The 20,344-nt window shown below is 45.0% G+C and overlaps 1 long non-coding RNA gene across 1 annotated transcript; it reads left to right on the forward strand.

Moving 5' to 3' along the window:
- The first annotated feature begins 15,665 nt into the window (after nucleotides 1-15,665).
- On the forward strand, nucleotides 15,666-18,853 carry LOC125518021 (uncharacterized). The gene is made up of 3 exons (XR_015612371.1): nucleotides 15,666-16,544; nucleotides 16,790-16,854; nucleotides 18,411-18,853. It is a non-coding gene; the product is annotated as an uncharacterized LOC125518021 (long non-coding RNA).
- The last annotated feature ends 1,491 nt before the right edge of the window (nucleotides 18,854-20,344 follow it).

Here is a 20,344-nt window from a genome sequence, read left to right on the forward strand (position 1 = left end):
CATCAATAACGGATGATAACTTAAAGGGGCTCCTCAGATACCTGACGTGTAAACTCTTCGGACTCACTTCGGTGAACCTCAAGATCGAAGATGGGAAGATTTGTTGAACCAGTTTTCAAGACCGGCGACCGAAGATGAAGAGCGGTTCGGAAGAATCGAGGAGCATCCCCAACTTGAAGACTGGTTCAGGGTGCTACTAACGGTGTCCTGGACTAGGGGGTACTCACCACGTCGTCTCCCGACCAGGTGGATCGGGCCGAGGATCCCCATGGTAGTTTACTCATGGTCCACTTCAGGCAGCCCACACCGCATTCAACGAATATTCCACAAGACTTGATGATCAAGACAAGGACTCCCTCTCCACCAACGTATTCGACTAGGACTCTTGTTATCCTAGGCCTCCGGTACATTATATAAGCCGAGGCCAGGCTAGTCGATAGATCATTATGACATTATTCATCATACCCTCAGGTTTTAGACCACAACATATGATCTCACGGTAGATCAACTCTGTACTTAATACTCCATGAATATAAACAAGAGCAGGACGTAGGATTTTACCTCCGTCAAGAGGGCCCGAACCTGGGTAAAACATCGTCTCCTTCGTTCCTATTACCATTGATCCAAGAATCCACAGCTCAGGACCCCCTACCCCGAGATCTACCGGTTTTGACACCGACAGTTACCTCCTATGAAATTTGCACATAGATCATCATGCATATGTGATTCCTTGTCAGTATTAGACTTCACCTAAACATGAAATAATTGTGCCACATATGCCTATGCCTGTTCTGACTAACCTGCAGGAAAAAAATTGTCACTAGTGAAAGTGACCGGAAGGCAGAAATATCGTTGTGACCAGAATGATCGGTGAGGGCATGTTGGGACATGCCAGGTGGTGACCCTTTGGATACCACTAAGGAGATATATTGTAATCATTGCACAAAAATAGAAACCTCCTGAGTCGACCATAGATCGAGTGTTGCTCCGGTAATCCCTATACTTGGTTCGTGCTACCACATGTACCTCCCACAGGTATGGTATGGTTCAGTAAATTGTCAACCCCTTTCCTTCACACATCATATAGAGGGCCGCGATGAGGGTTTCCCAGTTCCAGGAATAATGCCAGTCATCGAGTCAGGGGGCATGGGTGTATACGGCTGAGGCCGAGAGGGGGCACCCCTTAGTTAGCACGCAGTATAAATTGTGATCCCATGCATGGTTCTAACCTCTTTGTCTTAGAGTTTTTCTTGAGTGATGCTTTGGGTGATTCCTGGCATCAGAAAAGTTAAGCTGGTGTGTGCTGGTCAGGGGTGTTTTCAACCCAAAGGCTATAATGGGAATTAGTCAGTGTCTCGGTGCTGGCTAAAGAAATCCTTTACTTGTGGGTAAAGAGTACAACCTCTGTAGAGTATAAAACCTATTTGAATAGCCGTGTACGCAGTGAAGGACTATAGTCTGGGATGGGTCAAGTGTCGGTCTTCGGAGGAAAAGGAACTAAATCGGAAATTGATTATGATTTACGATGGAAGATTGTGATCACTCATGTTATTATGGACTAAACCTTTCTCTTATATTAAATGTTGAGTATCTTTGGGAAGGTTTTACCACCTAGATACTCATGTTTTTATTTTCTTATAATCCCTTTATGAGGCGTCGCTTCAGACACCCGACTGTGGCATTTATTTTCAAGACCTTTAGAGGCGTCTCTTCAGACGCCCGACTGGCACATATATTATTTTATTTTTGGAATTCACCAGGCGGTCCTACCGCCTAGAATTCCCATTGCCTTTGATTTCATTTGAAGTAAAGCCCCTTGTGTGGCGTGCAAAGACGCCCAACTGTGTTATTCTTTTACCTTTTTCTCTTGGGTTCCTTCTGGACGGTTCTACCTCCTGAGGCCTGAATTTAAATTTCTATGCAACATTATGATTTACTTCTACCATACTGATATTAGTTGACAACCTTTATTAATTGTGCATATATAATACTTTGCGAGGTAGAATATACTTAAAAATTAGTTGCATGCATTCTGCCTACTTTTATTATATCTTTTGTTCATGATGTTTGCGAGTACATTCAAACATACTCACTGGCTTGTCCCTTGCTATTGTCTTGGCCAGATTTACGATTCAGAGAGGAGCACCTAGGAAATGGAGATAGCAGCCACGTGAGACGGAAGTTAGCCAGGTCAGCTGTTCCTGTGGGAATTGAGTTCCATCAATGTTGGAGATCCACGAGTCAATCCGTCATCCACCACTAGAGATCATTGTTATACTCAATGGACCTTTATGGTCTTGTACCCAAATTCTTGTAGACTGCTTGAAATTCTGTATCAAGGAAGTGTCCACCAGCAACAGTAATCCTGGTGTAACATCCCAAATTTTCAATTTGGAATGTTATACATAGATCATTCATTGCATATCATATTTTGTTGCATCTCGTTCCGCGATCCTCGAAATCCTAAGCAACTCAAGGACCCTTGGAGAGAGTTGGGGATTTCTCTGTTTTCATATTTGAGTTTTATCAAATATTGAAACGAGGATTTTTGGTTTTAATTATTTTCCTCTCCGAAAATATTTCATATTAAAATATATGAGAGGAGATAATATGACTTCTCCAAAATAAATGAAATATTGGAGGAAAAGATTAAAATCAAGTATTAGATTTTATCCGGAGTTTATTGCTAAATTTTTTTGAATTAGAAAAATTGCACGTTTTTCAAAGTTGCATTTTAGGGCCAAGAAAATGTTCATCTTGTTCTAAATATTTTATTTAGACGGTGAAAATTTGTTTTGGAATTTTTAGATTTTTATTTTATTTTCTAGGATTTATTTGGTTCCGGCAAAATTATTTAAAAAAAAGTTTCAGCGCCCGACTAGGCCGAAGCCCAGCCGAGCCGGCCCACTCCCCGCGCCGCCGTCTTCGACCTGGAGACTGCGCGCTGCCGCCGCCCGACCCAGAGTTCGGCCGGGACTCCACCTCCCGTCGCCTTGCCCCCTCCTCCAAGCAGACCCCCCTCCTCTTAAATACGCCGCCCCGACCCCCCCCCCTCCACCACCCAACCCCGCCGCCAGCCCCGACCGCAGTGCCCCCGCCGCCGCCTTTGCCGCGCCGCGCCGCCGCCTCTGTAGCGCCACCGCTGCCGCCAGTTGCCGCGATGCCGCCGCCCTCGCACCCCGCCGCCGCAGCTCGCCTTGCCGGAGCATCGCCGGAGGTAACGCCACTCGGTTTTTTTTTAGAAAACCTAGTTTGTTTTTTTAGATCGGTTCGCCGGTTTTTCTCGGTTTAGTTATGTTGCGGACGTTCGTCCGTATGTTCGTTCTAACGAACGTGTTCACTCGTTAGCCGCAGACAACGAATGCTCGTTCGTTAGCCTGTTCGTCAGTTTTCTTTTTCTCAGATTTTCCACGATTATTTTCAATCACGATTTCTGATCCAATTTTCATTTTAGTTTATCTTTTCGCTCGTTTGTCGGAATCAGGCGATTCAAGCACCTAGATCTTTGTCTCGAAACCCTCTTTCCGTTTAACCAACTTGAACAAGCTTTTGCTACTGTAAAAGTTTGACCATAGTCCAGATTAGTAAACGGATCTTGTTTCTTTCACAGTTTGAGTTTCGTTCCTTCGTTTGATTTGATTCTTTTCACAAACCGGAGTTCTTAAGTTGAACTTTCTGGTTAGATCTTCTTGCTTGAGATTTACCCGTGTTTCTTTGTTTGATTGCTTATGTATGCTATTGTTTGTTTGCGATAGAACACCCGGAGTGCGAAGCGTACTACTACGAGTCCCTAGGTTTTGCGGATCATCAGCAAGGCAAGTAACACTTTGATCATACCCCTTTATCACCCAGTTTTTATGCATTAGTTCCAATCCTCAAACATTGCATGGTTAGGATGTGATTAACATGTGGGTTGGGAAGTAGTTGATGAGGTAGAACCTATTGCCCTATTATATTCAAACCCTTGGAAGTTACTTCTACGTATTGCTTTTATTGCTATGCTATGCTCGTCGACGTGGTTTGGGTGAGTGAAATCCATGACAGATGTGAGATTGTTAATTAATGGTTCAACTTAAGGTGGCAACTTGAATACACATCTGGGTGGATTGTTTGGTGGGCACCTGGGGAATCCAGTGTTGTCCTAGGATATCCCGGAGTACCCGTGTGATAATCCTATGGTCCGCCACCCAGTCTCAAAGGGAACTGAGATATTTTCATGCTAGAAACTTCCGTGTGGAGCCACAAGCTATTATGGGCTCTAGCATAGTTGAGTAAGTTGCGTGAAGCTCCCGAAGAGGTGGATCAGCAGGTAGAGGGATGTAGGTTGGTATGGTCTGCCCGGAGTAAGGGGTTAATGCTTCTGAAAGACTGTGTCTCGGTCATCCGTTTCTCAAACACCATGTAGTGTGAGAAATCCAACGGAGGAGATTGGGTCTTGTGGGGAAAAGTGCGCAAACCTCTGCAGAGTGTATAAACTAATCATGGTTAGCCGTGTCCTCGGTTATGGACATCTTGAGTATCTAGTACTTGGAGTATCACAAGTATCTTATCACTCAAAAATAATATCGTTGGGTTGTTAATTACTTTAATTGGGATTGAGTTGGAGGAACCTTCTCAATGATGTTTCAACTACCATGATAGTTAAATAAAATCTATTCCTTTGTTGTAGGGAAAAATTGGCTTTTCGCAAAAACCATAACCATAGAGCTTTCCACCAGCCAAATATGCATGTAGTGATAGCATTATTCTGTTCTTGCTCTACTGTGTTACTTTGCCAGCATATTCCATGTGCTGACCCAAGTTCGGGCTGCAACGTATTATGTTGCAGACTTTTCAGACAACGAGTAAGGTTCGTTAGGTCGTTGCCGTGCAGCTCAGCTATGCCGTTGGAGTTGGTGGACTCACTTTATCTTCCAAGCCTTCCGTTGTTATCGTATTAGATGGCCTTAAGCCATATTTATTGTAATAAGTTCTCTTTTGAGACATTCGATGTAATAAGTGTGTGATTGCTACTCTGTTATAAATCCTTGAGTATTGTGTGTGTCAGCATTACCGATCTAGGGATGACACTGAAGCACAGAGACTTGACCGTTTGAGGTCGGGTCGCTACAAGATGGTATCAGAGCACACGCTGAGTGTAGGACATGACCACTAAGCTAAAGCCCTAGATCACTATTCTCTTCTCATTTCTGACTCCTCTCCATTTTCTACTCTTTAGGATGGCGGACACAAGGAACAAGTTTGCACAACCGGATGAAGAAGCACCTTTTAGACGACACTTGAAGGAAGTCACTAGGTACCTGAACATTGGAATACCAAGCTTCACCGGGACTTACAACGCCACTTTACCAGAAGAGGAGTGATGGATGATTCAAGTTCAAGTTCCAGGAAGGACATTCACGCCAGTCACTAAGCCCATAGAGTTTTCCTTCGATGCACCAACCTGGAGTCTAGGAAAGAGTATGGCAGCTCACATCACCATGGGACGCATTGGAGAAGTTTATCACAAGGAGCTTAAGGATACTATCTATCAGATTTGTGGGCGCCGAGACGAGCAATGGGAAATGATCAGTACCAGGAAGGATAGATCAATTGCAGCTTTCATCTAGGAGTTAAACCAACACATTCGTCGCTAGGAGAACCAGATGTGCGCAGGAATGATAGACCTGAAGAAGGCGATGACAAGGATCACGGAACTGGAGGAAGAACTCAAGGCTACTCGTGAAGATTATGAGGAGGTAATCGTCGTACTAGTGGAGAAGAATGACGATCTAGAAAGGAAGCTAGGAGTATTCATGGGAGACCCCGCACCAGGAGGAGAAGACGAAGAACCCAAGGAGATTCGCCCGGAGGACTACATTATCATCAATGACACCGACTCAGACCCCGACAATAGCGATGATGACTATGAAGACGAAGCTGGAGCAGACTTCATGGAGTCTTCAACCGAAGAATATTTTTAGTAGACCACCATATCAGTAGTAGTATTCCACCATGTAAATAGTATAGTCCGAGCACTTTTGTAACGATAGTTAGATCGATTGTATGCCCTTGCTTGATTGATTGAGTCAAATGTTTGTGTTTGTCTCATGTGCATATGGGTAGTGTTTTCTCATTAGACCTCATTCTATTCTAATCTCTCCCCTCTAAACCCATCAGATGCCTCCGAGACGTGACCCTGGATTTACCTTCCCATCGGAGCTCACTCAGTTGATCCAGCAGTAGAATACCCTGATGCAGTTGTTAGGGTGCGTTTTTCCGCACATCAGTTGGATGGACCAGCAGCCTCATGGTGGGAGAATTACACTGTCACCTACCCTATAGCCACTGTTACATGGGATCAGTTTTAGCAAGCTTTCCGTACATCCCATGTCTCAACTGGAGCTATGAGTATGAAGAAGCGTGAGTTTCGCAACTTATGCCAGGGGAGCCATACTGTGGCTCAGTACGCGGATGATTTTAGCAAGTTATCTCGTTATGCCCCTGATGATGTGGCCACAGATGCCGCAAAGCAGGAGAAGTTTATGGAAGGGCTGAATGATGAGATGAGCATGCAGTTGATGGTGGCAACTTTCAACAACTACCAGGAGTTGGTAGATAAGGCTCTTATGATTGAAGCGAAGCAGCAGCAGATTGAGAGCCGTAAGAGGAAGTATGGACAAGGAAGGTATAATTCGGGAGCTCAGCAGAAGCCTCGCCTAACCCCGAACTCGGGAGGACTTGTTCATAACCATGGAGGCCACACCCATAATGGAGGAAGTAACCATAATCATATTGGCCCAAGGAATGGGAATGGGAATGGAGCAAGCAACAATCAGAACCGCTCCAATCCAGCCACACCCGCGAAGAGAGACCTAAGCCACGTTACTTGCTTCAAGTGCGGGAAGACTGGACACTATGCCACGGAGTGCCCTGAAGCAAAGAATGGAAACGGCAATGGGAGCGCTGAAAGAAGCCCAGTCCATTCAACAAAGGACAAGTGAACCACATCAATGTGGAGGAGGTTGAAGAGCAGCCAGATGCGGTTATTGGTAAGTTTTTGGTTAAGTCTTTTACCGCCCTTGTTCTTTTTTATACTGGTGCATCACATTCATACATATCAAGGGAATTCGTGGATAAGTTTAAACTACCAACCCAAACTCTTAGGACCCATCTGTTAGTAAGTTCACCTGGAGCAGAGTATATGGCTAGTCGATGGTGCGACCAGATACCCTTAACCATTGGTAGCCATGTTTTTCCGTCCGACCTAATAATCTTGGAGTCACAAGGATTGGATGTGATATTAGGCATGGACTGGATGTCAAAGTATGGAGGAAGCATTGACTGTGTTAGTAAGTCAATTTGTCTCACCACCCCCGAGGGAAAAAGGATCAAGTATGAATCTAGGCATGCGCCAAGGAGTAGCCAATTAAATACCCTCACGGGAGTTGTTCAGGAGGAAGTGCCCGTAGTGAAGGATTACCTGGATGTTTTTCCAGAAGAGTTACCAGGCATGCCATCGGATCGAGATATCGAGTTTTTGATAGAGTTATTGCCAGGCACCGGGCCTATATCGAAGAGACCATACCGGATGCCCGCAAACGATCTGGAGGAGATTAAGAAACATATCAAGGAGTTATTGGAGAAAGGTTACATTCGACGGAGCTCATCACCATGGGGAGCCCCAGTGCTTTTGGTCGAGAAGAAGGATAAGTCTCTAAGAATGGTTGTTGATTATCGAGCGTTAAATGAGGTGACGATCAAGAACAAATACCCACTGCCGATGGTCAATGATTTGTTCGACCAGCTGCAAGGAGCTAAGGTGTTTTCAAAAATCGATCTACGATCTAGATATCACAAGCTGAAGATACGAGAGAAGGACATACCAAAGACAGCATTCACCACACGGTACGGGTTGTATGAATATACGGTCATGTCGTTTGGACTGACTAACGCCCCTGCCTACTTCATGAGCATGATGAACAAAGTGCTCATGGAATATTTGGATAAGTTTGTTGTGGTGTTCATTGATGATATAATGGTATATTCGAAGAACGAGGAGGAGCACGAAGAGCATTTGCGTTTAGTTCTCGAGAAACTCAAGGAACATCAGTTGTATGCCAAGTTCAGCAAATGCGAGTTTTGGCTGAAGGAAGTTGGATTCCTTGGACATGTTATATCAGGATAAGGTGTAGCAGTAGATCCTACCAAGGTTCGGTCAGTCACTGAATGGTTGGCACCCACTTCAGTTAGCGAGATCCGCAGATTTCTTGGACTCGCAGGATACTATCTAAGATTCATTGAGAATTTTTCCAAAATTGCGAAGCCAATGACGGAGTTATTGAAGAAGGATACCAAATTTAAATGGACAGAAGAATGTGAAGCGAGTTTTCAGGAGTTAAAGAAACGTTTGACTACAGCCCCAGTGCTGATTCTGCCGGATATACGCAAGGAGTTTCAAGTGTATTGCGACGCCTCTCGCCTAGGACTTGGAAGTGTGCTTATGCAGGACGAAAGAGTTGTTTCGTATGCCTTGTGACAACTGAAACCGCATGAGTTTAAATTATGCCACGCATGATTTGGAGTTGGTTGCCATAGTGCATGCGTTGAAGACGTGGAGACATTACCTTATTGGAAATCGTTGTGATGTGTACACGGATCATAAGAGTTTGAAGTACATTTTCACACAGAAGGAGCTGAACCTTAGGCAGAGGAGATGGTTGGAGCTTATAAAGGATTATGACATGAAGCTTCACTATCATCCAGGCAAGGCCAATGTTGTAGCAGATGCCTTGAGCCGGAAGAGTTATGCTAATACCCTAGTGAGCACGGGATTGCCGAAGGAGTTAGCAGAGGATCTTAGGGAACTTCGATTGGAGATTGTTCCTAGAGGTTTTGTTGCAACAATGGAGGTTCAGTCTACATTGTTAGGAAAGATTCGAGAAGCTCAGAAGGATGACAAAGAGGTTGCCGAGATAAAAGAGAGAATGAGTGAAGGAAAGGCCAAAGGTTTTCGTGAGGATGAGCACGACACCTTATGGTTCGAGGACCGTGTTTATGTGCCCAATAACACAGAGATCAGGAAGTTAATACTTCAGGAGGCTCATGACTCACCATACTCGATACACCCCAGAAACACCAAGATGTATTTGGATTTGAAGGAACATTTCTGGTGGACTGGTATGAAGAAGGATATTGCCGAGTATGTAGCCGTATGTGATGTATGTCAGAGAGTGAAGGCTGAGCATCAAAAGCCAGCAGGATTGTTACAGCCTATGCTGATACCCGAATGGAAGTGGGATAAACTTGGCATGGATTTTATCACCGGATTACCCAGAACCAAATCAGCATATGATTCTATATGGGTAGTAGTTGACCGCTTGACCAAAGTAGCTCACTTTATCCCAGTGAAAACCACCTATACAAGTGCAAAGTTGGCCAAGATATATATGACCAGGATCGTATGTCTGCATGGAGTTCTGAGGACCATGGTATCAGATAGAGGGACACAGATTACTTCAAAGTTTTGGCATCAGCTGCACCAAACTTTGGGGACAAGGTTGGAGTTCAGTACAGCATTCCACCCGCAGAAAAATGGACAGACCGAGAGAGTCAACCAGATTCTGGAGGATATGTTGAGGGCATGTGCGCTAGATTATGGATCTAGTTGGGATGACAATTTGCCCTACGTGGAGTTCTCATACAACAATAGCTACCAACCAGTTTAAAGATGGCACCGTTCGAAGCCCTGTACGGATGAAGGTGCAGAACACCATTGATGTGGGATGAAGTCGGAGACCGACGGTTGTTTGGACCAGATTTGATCAAAGAGTCTGAAGAGAAAGTTAAGTTAATCCGAGATAGACTGAAAATAGCTTAGTCCAGATAGAAGAGTTATGCAGATTCGAAACGCAAGGAAATAACCTATGAAATTGGAGATAGAGCATAGCTGCGAGTGTCACCCCTGCGAGGAGTGAAACATTTTGGAGTTAAGGGAAAGTTAGCCCCGAGATTTGTAGGACCGTATCGAATTTTGGAACGTATGGGAGAAGTTTCCTACAAGTTGGAGTTACCTGAAGGACTGTCAGGAGTTCATGATGTATTTCAAGTTTCACAGCTGAAGAAGTGTCATGCTGAGATGGCCGATATACCGTTAAGAGATACAGTACCCTTGGAGGCGATTCGGTTGGACAGTGATTTGACCTATGAGGAAAAGCCAGTCAGGATTCTTGAATTTGCCAGCCAAGTCACCAGCAGCAAGGTTATCAAGTTTTGCAAAGTTCAGTGGAGCCACCATACCGAGGATGAAGCCACCTGGGAACGAGAGGATGATCTTCGCAAAGACCACCCACACCTATTCTCTAGCCAACCCGAATCTCGAGGGTGAGATTCATCTTAAGGGGGGTAGGTTTGTAACATCCCAAATTTTCAATTTGGAATGTTATACATAGATCATTCATTGCATATCATATTTTGTTGCATCTCGTTCCGCGATCCTAGAAATGCTAAGCAACTCAAGAACCCTCGGAGAGAGTTGGGGATTTCCCTGTTTTCATATTTGAGTTTTATCAAATATTGAAACGAGGATTTTTGGTTTTAATTATTTTCCTCTCCGAAAATATTTCATATTAAAATATATGAGAGGAGATAATATGACTTCTCCAAAATAAATGAAATATTGGAGGAAAAATATTAAAATCAAATATTTGATTTTATCCGGAGTTTATTGCTATTTTTTTGAATTAGAAAAATTGCACGTTTTTCAAAGTTGCATTTTAGGGCCAAGAAAATGTTCATCTTGTTCTAAATATTTTATTTAGACAGCGAAAATTTGTTTTGGCATTTTTAGATTTTTATTTTATTTTCTAGGATTTATTTGGTTTCGGCGAAATTATTAAAAAAAACGTTTCAGCGCCCGACTGGGCCGAAGCCCAGCCGAGCCGGCTTGCTCCCCGCGCCGCCGTCTCCGACCTGGAGACTGCGCGCCGCCGCCGCCCGACCCGGTGTCCGGCCAGGACTCCGCCTCCCCGCCGCCTTGCCCCCTCCTCCAAGCAGACCCCTCCTCCTCTTAAATATGCCACCCCCGACCCCCCCCTCCACCACCCAACCCCGCCGCCAGCCCCAACCGCAGCGCCCCCGCCGCCGCCTTTGCCACGTCGCGCCGCCGCCGCCCTCGCACCCCGCCGTCGCACCCCGCCTTGCTGGAGCCGCAGCCCCGCCTCGCCGGAGCATCGCCGGAGGTAACGCCGCCGTTGCCACCGCCGGTTTTTTTAAGAAAATCGATTTGGTTTTTTTAGAAACCCTAGTTCGTTTTTTTAGATCGGTTCGCCGGTTTTTCTCGGTTTAGTTATGTTGCGGACGTTCGTCCATACGTTCGTTCTAACGAACATGTTCACTCATTAGCCGCAGACAACGAACGCTCGTTCGTTAGTCTGTTCGTCAGTTTTCTTTTTCTCGGATTTTCCACGATTATTTTCAATCGCGATTTCTGATCCGATTTTCGTTTTAGTTTATCTTTTCGCTTGTTTGTCGAAATCAGGCGATTCAAGCGCCTACATCTTCGCCTCGAAACCCTCTTTCCATTTAACCAACCTGAACAAGCTTTTGCTACTGTAAAAATTTGACCATAGTCCAGATTAGTAAACGGATCTTGTTTCTTTCGCAGTTTGAGTTTCATTCCTTCGTTTGATTTGATTCTTTTCGCAAACCCGAGTTCTTAAGTTGAACTTTCTGGTTAGATCTTCTTGTTTGAGATTTACCCATGTTTCTTTGTTTGATTGCTTATGTATTCTATTGTTTGTTTGCGATAGAACACCCGGAGTGCGAAGCGTACTACTACGAGTCCCTAGGTTTTGCGGATCATCAGCAAGGCAAGTAACACTTTGATCATACCCCTTTATCACCCAGTTTTTATGCATTAGTTCCAATTCTTAAACATTGCATGGTTAGGATGTGATTAACATGTGGGTTGGGAAGTAGTTGATGAGGTAGAACCTATTTCCCTATTATATTCAAACCCTTGGGAGTTACTTCCATGTATTGCTTTTATTGCTATGCTATGCTCGTAGACGTGGTTTGGGTGAGTGAAATCCATGACAGATGTGAGATTGTTAATTAATGGTTCAACTTAAGGTGGCAACTTGAATACACATCTGGGTGGATTGTTTGGTGGGCACCTGGGGAATCCAGTGTTGTCCTAGGATATCCCGGAGTACCCGTGTGATAATCCTATGGTCCACCACACAGGCTCAAAGGGAAATGAGATATTTTCATGCTAGAAACTTCCATGTGCGGCCACAAGCTATTATGGGCTCTAGCATAGTTGAGTAAGTTGTGTGAAGCTCCCGAAGAGGTGGATCGGCAGGTAGAGGGATGTAGGTTGGTATGGTCTGCCCGGAGTACGGGGTTAATGCTTCTGAAAGACTGTGTCTCGGTCATCCGTTTCTCAAACACCATTAGTGCGAGAAATCCAACGGAGGAGATCGGGTCTTGTGGGGAAAAGTGTGCAAACCTCTGCAGAGTGTATAAACTAATCATGGTTAGTCGTGTCCACGGTTATGGACATCTTGAGTATCTAGTACTTGGAGTATCATAAGTATCTCATCACTCAAAAATAATATTGTTGGGTTGTTAATTACTTTAATTGGGATTGAGTTGGAGGAACCTTCTCAATGATGTTTCAACTACCATGATAGTTAAATAAAATATATTCCTTTGTTGTAGGGGAAAATTGGCTTTTCGCAAAAACCATAACCATGGAGCTTTCCACCAGCCAAATATGCATGTAGTGATAGCATTATTCTGTTCTTGCTCTACCGTGTTACTTTGCCAGCATATTCCATGTGCTGGCCCGTTTTTGGGCTGCAACGTATTATGTTGCAGACTTTTCAGACGAGGAGTAAGGTTCGTTAGGTTGTTGCCGTACAGCTCAGCTATGCCGTTGGAGTTGATGGACTCACTTTATCTTCCAAGCCTTCCGCTGTTATCGTATTAGATGGCATTAAGCCATATTTATTGTAATAAGTTCTCTTTTGAGACATTTGATGTAATAAGTGTGTGATTGCTACTCTGCTATAAATCATCGAGTACTGTGTGTGTCAGCATTACCGATCCAGGGATGACACTGGAGCACAGAGACTTGACCGTTTGAGGTCGGGTCGCTACACCTGGGATTGGTGATGACACAAGGGTCATTTGCTAGGATTTTATGTCCTGGAAAACCGGCACTGACAAACTTGGTATCAAAGCATGACTGACCATTGGATAATTCTATCTTAGCCTGGTCGCTATCCCTAGGTTTCCACACCATCCAAGTCCTTTCCAATCCATAGTAAAACCCATCCTATCTGATAGCATGAACCAGCCGAAATCTTTTTGACAGTTGATGCCCAACCTATCGACCTAACCCATAGGCCGTGTGCCTGTAGCCGACAACTGAGTTATCCCATCCAAAAGCATGTGATGGAAGACTCTGCTGGCTTATAAAGCAAGCATTGCCTCAGCTCAGCACATCACATCCTTCACTCACAACCAGATATCCAACACCCCAAGATGTCTGGTCCCATCGTCCGTGATGAGACCACCGCATCCGAGCTGGGAGATTTCGTAGCCATCCTCGCCAATCTCACTCGTCATGCTTTTGGCATAGATGAACCCCCGGGATATGTTGTGTACCAGGAACACACAAGTGATGACATCCATCACTTCTGGGCCACAATGCACATCCATGGGAGGGGTACCACATTACAACACCCATATCGGTTACCGAAAGGACGACTTCCAACAAGCCCCAAGCCATCCAGCATGCAGCCCGATAGGCTAGTTCAACTCTGGCACCAATCGCTGAGGGTTAACATCTCTCCTTTCCTCTACTACCCTAGTCATGATGGCTATGGTAGCCTGACCCAAGTCACCAACAGAGACCAAGAGTCGGATCCTGCTCTTGTGCATCTAGTGCGCTACCTGAGAGTGCAAGAGGCACTCTTCGATCAGGTCACCCTTGATTTGATTGCGACCCACAAGACACTTGCTCTGCTGACCCCGGTGAGAACAGAAGTTGCACCCGCCACCGACACCCCGATAGTGTTATTTGGGAGACCAATCGAGCCCTCGAGGTCTGCCCCTGTTGTCCACCCGGGCAATGCATTCATGTCCCCGGAGGAACTCCGTCATCTCTTGGGGATTTTCTCCAACGGGACTGTAACCACTAGACCTCGCGTGGGTCATCACCGCTACCCCAACCCTGTAGTTCCTCATTCTACTCTAGTCAACTCCTACGTTGAAGCCCATGGAGAAGCCTTGACATCTGTGAGACACGCCCGACTGGATGTCGACGAAGTGGACTGAGTCCACCAGAATAGTTGTCGAATACTTAGTAACCTTGTTGCTATGTAGATCCCACCATCGTGTCATAGACGATCACGTGTATGTTTGTAGCAGTGTGTAGTGCTTGCTTGCACGATGCACCTTTTGTGTTATTACCTTATGTATGATTGTTTGTTAGTTCTGATTTGCACTTAGCTCCTCCGCTCTTAACAAATCTCGAGGACGAGATTTTCTTAAGGGGGTTTAGAGTTTGTAACACCCCAAAATTTAACCATAATTTTATTAAGTAAAATTTGGCTAGAAATAAAAATTTTGAATTATATTAGGTCTTTTATTTACTTCGGAACCTTTTCTATTTCCTATTTTAAAAACATAATTCTCTCCATATAGATTTTTTTAATATGGTGTCTTTGGTTGTTTTCTTACGTCATTCCATCTATATTTTAAATAACAGTAGGAAATATTTTTAGAATAAAATTTGCCACAAAATAATTCTTTTAATAGCATTTTTCAATCTCTGAAATGCTTTTGTTACACTAAGAACCTTTTAAATAATTCTTTCAAAATTCCACAAAAATTATGAGAGGTCAGGTGATGCCTATATATCACTTTTATGCAAAAACCTAACGTGGTATTTCGAAAATTTTGAGTGAAACATCCTCTTTTCAATTATGTCCCTTTCAACTATAACCCTAATTTTTCTAGCTCTAATAATTCTGAAATTTTTCCATCATATAGTCCTTCCAGCTAAACCCTTAAGTCCAGAAGATCAGCCCCATTTGCATCTTGGAAGTCCACCAAATTATTCCTCCGAGTTTGGGTCCAGAAGTGCATTTCAATATAAGTTGCACTAGCAAGTTTTCCTTTTTCTCAAAACTACACCATCATCTCTATCATCCAAAGAGACCCCATCCTGCCAAGTTTCACTTCCATAAAATATTTCTAAATGCCTCTGGCATTCTGTCGAACACCTCATGTGCATGACACAAATTTGCAAGCTCATAAACTTGCATTGAGCACTTACTCATTTGATCAAACCACCTTATCCATAATCTCTGTAATCCCCACTTGCAGCACCCTAACAAGATTTAGCTTGATTGGACCACTGTAGCCTACCCTGGCATTTGGTCGAACACTCTGCTTGCGTCCGGAGAGCGCGGCCAGCGCGCGTGAACTGCATTCGACGGCGCCCGAGCCCCTGCCTCCCCTCTACTGCTTCCCTCGCTCGCCCTAGCTATCCCCTGGTTCATCAAAACGACCCCAAGGCCTGCCGACACCCTCCCCTAGCCGCTAGCACCGGCCAACACCAGCCACAGACTGCCTTCGTCTTGGGCACGCCACCACCAGGACGCGTGGCTCGTTTCCGAGCCAGACAACTCACCCTCGCACTAACTGCCACCCACCTGAGCTCCACCGTCCACCACCAAACCCAACCATCCACCACCAACCTCGCCACCGACCGCGCTTCGCCATCAATGGCCTCCGCCGCCGTGTCCCATTTCGGGAAGTGACGAAACCGACCCCTCCTGACTCTCCAGCCCGCCCGAGCCTATCTAAGCACTGCCACCGTCCTCGCCTAACCCCGCCGACCATCCCGTCGACCCCAACGACCTCGCCACCGTCCTCCGTTGCCATTAAAGGCCGCCGTCAAGGTCGGTTGGAGCAGCCCCGGATGAACTGACTTGGCTAGGCTATAAAAGCCACCTCAGGCCCCCTCATGATAGCAGCACCAACCCTCCCTTTCCCTTCACGAGCCTCCCCAAGCACCAAACCGACTGGAGTGGTCGTCCGCTTCAACTCCGACTGTTTCGGCCGCCGCCAACCTCCGGTCGATTCTGACGCAACTAGGGACTCCTCCCTCTCTTTATCTCTACCATTAGAATCTTTGTGGTCCCTCTAACCCACCCCACTCGTCAATTTTTCTCGGGAAGTGTCGTAGGCAAAATCCCCGATTTGGCTCCGCCGGAACATCTCGGGAGAGCTCGCCGCTGGCGGCTACGTCCCTCCCAGAGACTGTTGCGCACCTCCACCTGACCGCTACGAGTCCCTAAGAATGATGGTGCGGTCTTCTTCCGTCGCCATGCCCCCAATCACCGGCGAGGCTCGTCAAGAGCCCCTCCTCCGCTCGGCCAGAGGAGGGAGAAGGCCGGTTTGACCAGGGCCAAACCCGACCGAAGGTCCCCGCGCGTCAGTGACTAGGGCGTGCCTGAGCCATCCTAAGTGATGGCATATTTCGGAAAGTATGCCTCCCTGTCTCGTAAGCGTATTCGTTGCCGAAGCGTTTTTTTTATTTTTTTATTTAAAAACAGAAATTTGACCCAACTTTGACTGTCTCTAGTCCTTAAACCATGACTCCAAATAAATTGATTCTTTTTTTGTTCTCCTTCAAATTTCATCTAGTTTATTTTAGTATTTATTTCAAAAAAAAAACAACTTTTATGTACTGTTTTGGAATTATGTGGTAACTTCATTATTTCAAAAATAGGAAAATGGAGGGAAGATTATTTTTACAAACTTTTGGAGTGCACCCAACTCTTCTACATCACCAAGGCAAGCATTTTGAACACTTGATATGATGATTGCTTGGTTGATTGCTTGCTAGAATTTTTGAAACATGCCTATGTTACCTCATATGAAATTTGCACATAGATCATCATGCATATGTGATTCCTTGTTAGTATTTTACTTCACCTAAACATGAAATAATGGTGCCACGCATTCCTATGCCTGTTCTGACTAACCTACAGGAAAAAATATTGTCACCAGTGAAAGTGGTCGTAAGGCAGAAATCTCGTTGTGACGAGAATGATCAGTGAGGGCATGTTGGGACATGCCAGATGGTGACCCTGTTGGGTACCACTAAGGAGATATATTGTGCTAATCATTGCAGGAAAATATAAACCTCCTGAGTAGACCGTAGATCGAGTCTTGCTCCGGTAACCCCCATACTTGATTCGTACTACCACATGTCCCTCCCACAGGTAGGGTATGGTTCAGTAAGTTGTTAACCCCTTTTCCGCACACATCATACAGAGGGCCGCGATGAGGGTTTCCCGGTTCTAGGAATAATGCCAGTCATCGGGTCAGGGCCATGGGTGTATGCGGCTGAGGCCGAGAGGAAGCACCTCTTAGTTAGCGCACGGTATAAATTGTGATCCCATGCAAGGTTGTGACCTCTCCATCTTAGAGTTTTTCTTGAGTGATGCTTTGGGTGATTCCTGACATCAGGAAAGTTAAGCTGGTGTGTGCTGGTTAGGTGTGTTTTTAATCCAAAGATTGTAATGGGAATTAGTCAGCGCCTCGGTGCTGGCTAAAGAAATCCTTTACTTGTGGGTAAAGAGTACAACCTCTGCACAATATAAAACCTATCTGAATAGCTGTGTCCGCGGTTAAAGACTATAGTCTGAAATGGATCAAGTGTCGGTCTTAGTGTTGATCTTCAGAGGAAAAGGAACTACATCAAAAATTGACTAGATTTACGATGGAAGATTGTGATCACTAATGTTATTATGGACTAACCCTTTCTCTTATATTAAATGTTGAGTATTTTTGGGAAGGTTTTACCACCTGGATACTGGTGTTTTTATTTTCTTATAATCCCTTTATCAGGCGTCGCTTCAAACACCCGACTGCGGCATTTATTTTCAAGACCTTTTGAGGCGTCGCTTAAGACGCCCTACCGGCACATATATGATTTTCTTTTTGGAATTCACTGGACGGTTCTACCGCCTAGAATTCCCTTTGTCTTTGATTTCATTTGAAGTAAAGCCCCTTGCGTGGCGTCGCGAAGACGCCTAACTATGGTATTCTTTTACCTTTTTCTTTTGGGTTCCTTGGGAACGGTTCTATCTCTTGAGGCCCGAATTTAAATTTCTATGCAACATTATGATTTACTTATACCCTATTGATATTAGTTGACAACCTTTATTAATTGTGCATATATAATACTTCACATGATAGCATTAAATTCTTATCATGGCATGGTAGAATATACTTAAAATTAGTTGAATGCATTTTTCCTGCTTTTATTATATTTTTTGTTCATGATGTTTGCAAGTACATTCAAACGTACTTACTGGCTTGTCCCTGGCTATTATCTTGACCAGATTTACGATTCAGAGAGGAGTACTACGAAGACACCCCGCAACCTAGAAAATGGAGATAGCAGCCACGTGAGATAGAAGTTAGCCAGGTCAGTTGTTCCTGTGGGAATGGAGTTCCATCAACGTTGGAGATCGACGAGTCGCTTTCGTCATCCACCACTAGAGATCATTGTTATACTCAATGGGCCTTTATGGTCTTGTACCCAAATTCTTCTAAACTGGTTGGAATTCTGTATCAAGGAAGTGTCCACCAGCAACAGTAATCCTGGGGTTGATGATGACATAAGGGTCATTTGCTGGGATTTTATGTCCTGAAAAACCAGCCCTGACAGCATCCAATCATCTCGGTTGGTGCGGGCTGGCTATTTATAGCCATAACAATCCTGGAGAGGAAATGCTATAAGGGCCTGGAGCCAATTCAATAGCCAACCAACACATTTCCAACAGTCGGATTTCAAATGCACCTGACAATTTTACTTGAGGAACAAGTAAAGCTGACTCCTCTACCAGAGCATTTCTCTTGCAGCCTAGAAGAACATCTAGCTTGCGAGTAAATATCTCGACGCACTTCTCTTGCAGCCTAGAACAACATCTAGCTCGCGAGTAAATATCTCGATGCACGAAGAGATTTCTATCGACTCACATGGGATAAGTTTCGGTTAAGCATCACAATAGACAAAAGTCCGGAGATACTTGAACCCCTCTTAATCATACAGTGGTCCTATGACTCAAAAGAAGGAAATGAAACAATGGAATAAATGCTATGTTTTTACTTTGTTTCATTCTTCTCTGCTTCAATCATTTTCTATTGGACACCTCGCGTATAAATTGCTTCACGTGAGCAACATTTTCAGGCCAACTCCGACACGCATTCTTCTCGGTTGCAAACTCCTCGAAGCTCATCAATCTTCTTTGCAGCTCAGATAACACTCTCGGAAGTTTACAGCAAACTTCTCTGAAGATTATAGCAATCTTCTCGAAACTCCAGGGACTACTTTCTTTCTATGTGCACTAACAAAATTCAGTCCCTCAATGTTTCTGACAACAATATCCAAAACACAAGGGGACATTGGACTGCACCAACTGTTGTTTTTGCTCCATCGTGTCCGCAACACCGCATAGCTCCTGCTACAAGTAGATGACATAATTCTCACCATCAGCTCTTCCACCTTTCTAAAATCCATCACCACCTTGCTGCACCGTGAATTCGCCATGACCGATATGGATTCTCTCCACCACTTTCTTGGGATCAATGCATCACAACAGTACCGGTCTCCACCTTTCTCAAGAACAATATGCCCTAGACATTTTAGATCGTCACGGCGATGTTAAACTGCAAGTTGGTCTCTACGCCCATCGACATCAATGCAAAATTATCCATGATCCTCACTCTATTGTAGTCTCGCCGGGGCTCTCCAGTACCTCACCCTCGGTCGCCCTGATATATCTCCCGTTGTTCAACGATGTTGTCTGGTCACGGGGAAGCCCACTACCAGATGGTGAAGCGGGTTCTTCGCTATGTTCATGGGACCACACGCCTTGGCATGTCAGTTATTTCGGACGTCCGATGGCAATTTGACGTCATACTAGGACGCGGATTGGGCTGGGTGCCCAGACACCCACAAATCTACGTTTGGCTTTGCAGTGTTCCTCGGCTCCAACCACGTCAGCTAGTCGTCGAAATGCCAGAACATTGTCTCAGCTAGTCGTCGAAATGCCAGAACATTGTCTCGCGATCGAGCGCTGAGGTGGAGTACAAGGGCATTGCCAACGCCCATCGTTGAGGTTGTGTGGCTTCGACAACTTCTCACCAAGATTCGTCGGCCGTCGCCGCGCTTCAGCAACTTCTCACCGAGATTTGTCGGCCGCCGCTGCGCCACGTGTTCCTCAGCTCCAACCACGTCAGCTGGTCGTCGAAATGCCAGAACATTGTCTTG

This window comes from Triticum urartu, chromosome 7A, assembly GCF_056163025.1.
Source record: "Triticum urartu cultivar PI428250 chromosome 7A, HENAU_Tu73, whole genome shotgun sequence".
In the NCBI taxonomy this organism is placed as follows: domain Eukaryota; kingdom Viridiplantae; phylum Streptophyta; class Magnoliopsida; order Poales; family Poaceae; genus Triticum; species Triticum urartu.